Here is a 5,669-nt window from a genome sequence, read left to right on the forward strand (position 1 = left end):
CATATGGGGCTGTGTAGCTGTAGACCAGTCAGAGTGCTCATGATGACCCCCGTCCACCACCGAAGTGCCTACAATGGGCACATGAGCATCAAAACTGGAGCATGGAGCAACGGAGGAAGGTGGCCTGGTCTGATGAATCACGTTTTCTTTTAGATCACCTGGACAGCCGGGTGTGTGTGTGCATCGTTTACCCGGGGAAGAGATGGCACCAGGATGCACTATGGGAAGAAGGCAAGCCGGCAGAGGCAGCGTGATGCTCTGGGCAATGTTCTGCTGCAGGTGATTTTAATGTTTTAACAGATGGGTGTATATCACATGCTGGCCATTCAAATAATATTGATCCATACCCCCCCCCACCCGAGTTTAAAATGACGTTGCATCATCACTTTCGCGGTCAGAGGTGAGCCGACGGTCGTATCCACCGGCTGCTGCGCCCGGCTCGTAACCCTAACCCTAACCCGGAAAAGGCGCAACCCCGGAGAACATGTTCGGTCAGTGTATCTAGTAACACCGGTGTTGTCATCATGACTTTATTGAGCGGTGGGAAATTTTCCTCACCGTGGCATCCCTAGGTGGCATGTCAGACGAACTGCGGGGTACTGATGGCTATCCGTCTGTCTGCAGGGGTGAGTATACTTTCTTCTCTAGGAATGTGAGCAATTGTAACTTGACCCAATTTGCCCACAGGGATCAATAAAGTATTGCTGATTATGACGATGGTTTTTCTTAACCATCCCAAACCTGGAGTAGTCACTGAGTTTGAAATGGGTCTCCTTCAGAACGTCTCCTCAGGCAGCCGTGCCAGGCTGCAGATGCATCTAGTTATGTTTGAAATAACACATCTTGGCCATGGAGAGAACACCGATATTTAATGAAACTTTGTTTTTCAAAAATATAATGAACATTTTGTATTATGCCTTGATGTTTCATCCCTTTTTGGTCTCTATATATTTTTTACTAAATGCCTAGATTTAAAAAAAGCACGTAACAGGTTCTGTTCCAATTTCCTTGTTTTCATAACAGGGTGACATAGGCTTTTAAAGCACTTATTCCTTCTCACGAAGAAAACCCACCCCAAAGGTAACAGCTTTCCCATTCTGCCACCAATGATTTTTACCCATATATCACCCTCTCCCAAAAAAACATATTTTAGTCCTGTTTTGGAAGAAAATGCAATGCGTCTTGCCTCTTAAGTGAATGATCTCTGCATAAGCCAGCAGGTATGACTTTGCATGCATCTGACATGGGTGTACCTGCAGCAAACCTTGATAGTCTTTAGTGTGAAAATAAATAATTCAAGTTTGTATATAACAACTTTATTCAAACCAGCACGTTACAGTGTGTTATTCAAGGTCCAAATAAATATTTAGCATATCGCACATCATACTTTGACAAGACAAAGTCCAGATCAGTCCCAACAAGCTTCAAGCTAAAAGTGTCCACAGAGGCTTACATTTCATATGATCAAAGCTCGTCTGCTGCTTCGTCCACTTCAGCGTGCCCTCCGTACTGACCATTGTGGGAAGGATATTTGGCTCTGACGCCATGTGCGACACAGGCAGGCAAGACGATGTGGTTCCCTTTGCCAAGTTTCTCCCCCATGTAGCACCCACTCAACGATAAATAAATAAAAATAAAACCCATAAGCAGCCAGATGATGTCGTCTGCAGAGAGCAAAAGACAGGAAAGGAGGTGGTTATTCATCAGGAAGCTATGCAGTACTGACCATATACTGTAACGTTAGCAGCTATTCCCAGAAAGTTGAATCAGATCATCTGGACACAAAGTTTAGTTGGAGAAACGTTTCATCACTCATCTAAGTGACCTCATCAGTCTCAGCTGACCGCGGGCATCCCAAACCTTAACAGCACCGTTGCATCATGACCGAAACCAGCGATCTAAAACAGGTTTCTTGTGCAAATTGCCGTGAATATTAAACCAATCAACAGTTCCGGTGCTCGTTTCGGTCGTTAACACAGTGGTTGGTCATTGTAATTGCAAGTCATCTTAGTGAAGACAAAAAAATAACACCAGGGTGACGATACACTGGGCAATGGTTTGGCCAATATGATAGGGCAACGGGCTTGCCAACACATTCTTGCAACAGGAAATTTAGTGAAACGTGTGAAAATATACTATAAAATTTATCTGGGTATCAAGAGGCTAGCCATGCAATCGGTACAAACATGTTGAGAAAACCGCTTGTCCAGTGTTGCCGTGTATCACCACACTAGGCTGTAGCTATTACTCTGTTAGCCAAAACGTAACGTTAGGTGATAAAATACTCACCCAATAGTCATCTGCCCTTGCAGCCCTGCTGGTCTTGGTTGTCTTTTCCAGTTTATCTTCAGGATCCTGAAGAAAGTATCCAGCACACCTCTGTCCACGTGAGGAGTAAATCTTTTGTGCGGAGTTTGTAACTCACACACGGGCCGTCTCAGGGTTGGCGCTGGTGACAGCATCCAACAAAAGCTGACCACGCTAAAATTCATTGCAGCAGAATGATTCAGTTTCTGTTGGTACTGGAGGGCAGTTTGAGCAACGGCACCATCAGTCATTGTTTGCTCTCAGCAGCTCAGAATCTGGATGGTCCCCGCCGGCCATATCCTCTTGCTCGGCTAACGCAGCAGCAGTCTCGGCCTCTCTCCGCTGCATTTCTTCACTCGTATATTCTGGCTCAAATAAATCAGTTTGAATATCCAAGTCAGCCAAAACACTGTAAAATGTACCCCCGTCCGTAAGATCCTTTAAACTCATTTTCGCTCTTGGAAATGTAGCTCGTTTGCGATACAAGCGAAAAGAACAAGGAAGTTTTGTTTTTGAGTGGCATCTAGAGCATGGCCCCAGAGGGGCCTCATAAAATGTGTTTCCATGGCTGAGCAGTCTCACAAAAGCCTAAGATCACCAAGCATAATGTCAGGTGTCAGCTGTAGTGGCGTAAAGTACACCACCATTGGACTCTGGAGTGGTGGAAATGCGTTCTCTGGAGTGATCAATCATGTTTCCCTATCTGGCAGTCTGATGGTCCAATCTGGGTTTGGCGGATGCCAGCAGAACGCTACCTGCCCGAATGCATAGTTCCAACGGTAAAGTTTGGTGGAGGAGGAATAATGGTCTGAGGCTGTTTTTCATGGTTTGGACTTGGCCCCTTAGTTCCAGTGAAGGGAAATCTTAATGCTACAACATACAGTAATATGCTAGAGAATTGTGCGCTTGCAACTTTGTGGCAACAGTTTGGAGAAGGCCCTTTCCTGTTTCCGCCTGACAATACCCCCATGCGCAAAGCGAGGTCCATAAAGACATGAGTTTGGTGTGGAAGAATTTGACTGGCCTGCACAGAGGCCTGACCTTAACCCCATCCAACACCTTTGGGATGAATTGGAATGCTGACTGTGAGCCAGACCTTCTCCCCAACATCAGCACCTGACCTCACTAATGCTCTTGTGGCTGACTGGGAGCAAATCCCCACAGCCATGTTCCAAAATCTAGTGGAAAGCCTTCCCGGAAGACTGGAGGCTGTTATAGCAGCAAAGGAGGACCAAATCCATATGAATGCCCATGGTTTTTGAATGAGATGTTCAACGAGCACATATGGGTGTTATGTTAGGGTGTCCACATACTTTTAGAAAGTACTTTTAGACAGTATAGGCTGTTGTAAAAAAATTTAATTTACTGAGATTAATTAATCAATCATTGTGTGATTGATTGATTAATTAATCTCAGTAAATTACTTGTTCTTGACTGCAAAAGGCTGGGGCGCCTGAAGGATTGATAAATGAATTTCAAGTGCCAAACTGCCACGAAAGGGGTTTATCAAGGCTTAGAGTGAAAAAGAGCTGCGTTCTCTACTGAAGAACAGAAATGTGAGTGTTTGCCTTTGTGCGAGTACTGCATGTTTGCACAAGCCTGTTGCCGCGACATTTGGTCTGGTACAAAAAATGAATTTTAAAACTAGGCAAAAAAAAAAAAAAGTCATTGCAGTGGTACTGACCTTAGGACCACAGAATCTGCGTCACGCCTTCAGCCATCATCATTCACTTGGACTCGGATAGTCGGCGGTATGATATACGGTTTCTGTGTGTTTATCCTATGTCATTGGCCTTCTACAGCATTTTTCCATTCTTATTTCCTGTTCCCAATAAGAACTTGTGGAAGATTTTATTCTGGACCCCGTCCAGAAATTGCTCTGCCATGACTGAGGTCTTTTGATGAAGTAACTGCAAGAGCAAGGGAAGAGAGAACTTTGACCTGTGTTCCTCGAGTCCCTGCAGCATTTCTTTGGACATTTCAGGGTTCGTCTCAGTGTGAGGCTAGGCTCTATGGTCACTTATACTCCACATACTGACAAAGTTCCCCAGATAGCTTCTCAGCACTGTGCAGAGAACAGTCTTGTTTTAACCCAGCAGATCCTCAAATTAATCAATCTATCCCAGGATTTTTCCCTGTGTGTGTGTCCCCTTTCGGACAGGAACACATGGAACTGTGCATGTGTGCGTATACCATGTGTGTCGAGAGAGATATGTATGTGCTGACATCCCATGGGACTGAGTCGAGCTCAACACCATGTGGACGTGAAACATTAGCTCACTGTTTAAACACATCACCAAAATAAAACAGGGAAATAAAAACAGGTGCTACACCACAGGAATCAGAATAAGATGAACTAGTAGAACTTTTTATAAGCATAATTAATGTTGGGATGCAGATAGTGGACTCATTTCACCATGCTATCATACATAGTGAATCCTGGTTTAGCAAAACTGCCACTCCGCAACTACCAGTGCAATACTAAAACGGCAGCGTTTCACGAGGCCAATCATGGGGAAAAAATGCTGATGTCGCTTGATATTCATCTACGGTCTCAGTGTTGATGAAAATATTTCATAAGGTGGGACAGGATTTAGCTTTGGTTGTGCGGTTTGCACATTTTCTTTGTGTTTGTGTATTTGTTTTTGGTTTTTTTCTGGGTGCCCCCCGATTTCCCTCTGAATTCAGACAACATAGTGAATTCAGTGAACTGGAAACTCAATATTGCCCTGCACAAACCGGCGTCAGGTCCTCTGTGTCTCTCTGCCTTTATCCAGACTGCTGAAATAGGCTCCAGCCACCTGTGACACGAGTGGAAATGGAAATTTCAGTTGAATATCAAAGATTACTGAATGACTGATGGAATGTAAGGTGGCGATAGCCAAGAATGGCCTGGCCTGTCAGAAAAGTACAGCTGTTCTTATCCAAACTCTTTGTCTTTATTTAAAGCTGCAGTAGGCAACATGAAAATCCCAAAGCAAAACCTTTGCCTCTCTCTCTGCTGCCTTGTATCACTCCGCTAAGCCCCTCCCACCAGCAGGCCTCGCCATCTTGAAAAAGCTTCCCCGATGTGGGCCCTCGTCTGATCTCTTTATTTAGCGCTTTCCTTGTCTCTCTCTTCTTCTCCAAGATCTTCCTTCTTTTGGCTTGTTTTGTACTATACACCATTGTAGGCAAGGAGGTATTGGAAACTTGGCACAAGTTGCCATAGCGCTTGACACAAATTCTGCATGCCCTACCGCACTGAACCAAGACACGGATGACCTGGATGACCCTCTTTTGTACAGAGTCGCTGTGATTGGCTAGTTAACATGCTAGCTAACCCTGATTGGTTGTTTGATTCAGACCAAGTCTGGTTTTTT

The 5,669-nt window shown here is 44.7% G+C and overlaps 1 long non-coding RNA gene across 1 annotated transcript; it reads right to left on the reverse strand.

Moving 5' to 3' along the window:
* Positions 1-1,505: 1,505 nt before the first annotated feature.
* On the reverse strand, positions 1,506-4,194 carry LOC130129477 (uncharacterized). Its single transcript, XR_008812065.1, has 3 exons — positions 3,992-4,194; positions 2,290-2,672; positions 1,506-1,664 (listed from the first exon to the last, which is right to left on the reverse strand). It is a non-coding gene; the product is annotated as an uncharacterized LOC130129477 (long non-coding RNA).
* Between the last annotated feature and the right edge of the window lie 1,475 nt (positions 4,195-5,669).

Source organism: Lampris incognitus, chromosome 19 (assembly GCF_029633865.1).
Source record: "Lampris incognitus isolate fLamInc1 chromosome 19, fLamInc1.hap2, whole genome shotgun sequence".
NCBI classification, from domain to species: Eukaryota; Metazoa; Chordata; class Actinopteri; order Lampriformes; family Lampridae; genus Lampris; species Lampris incognitus.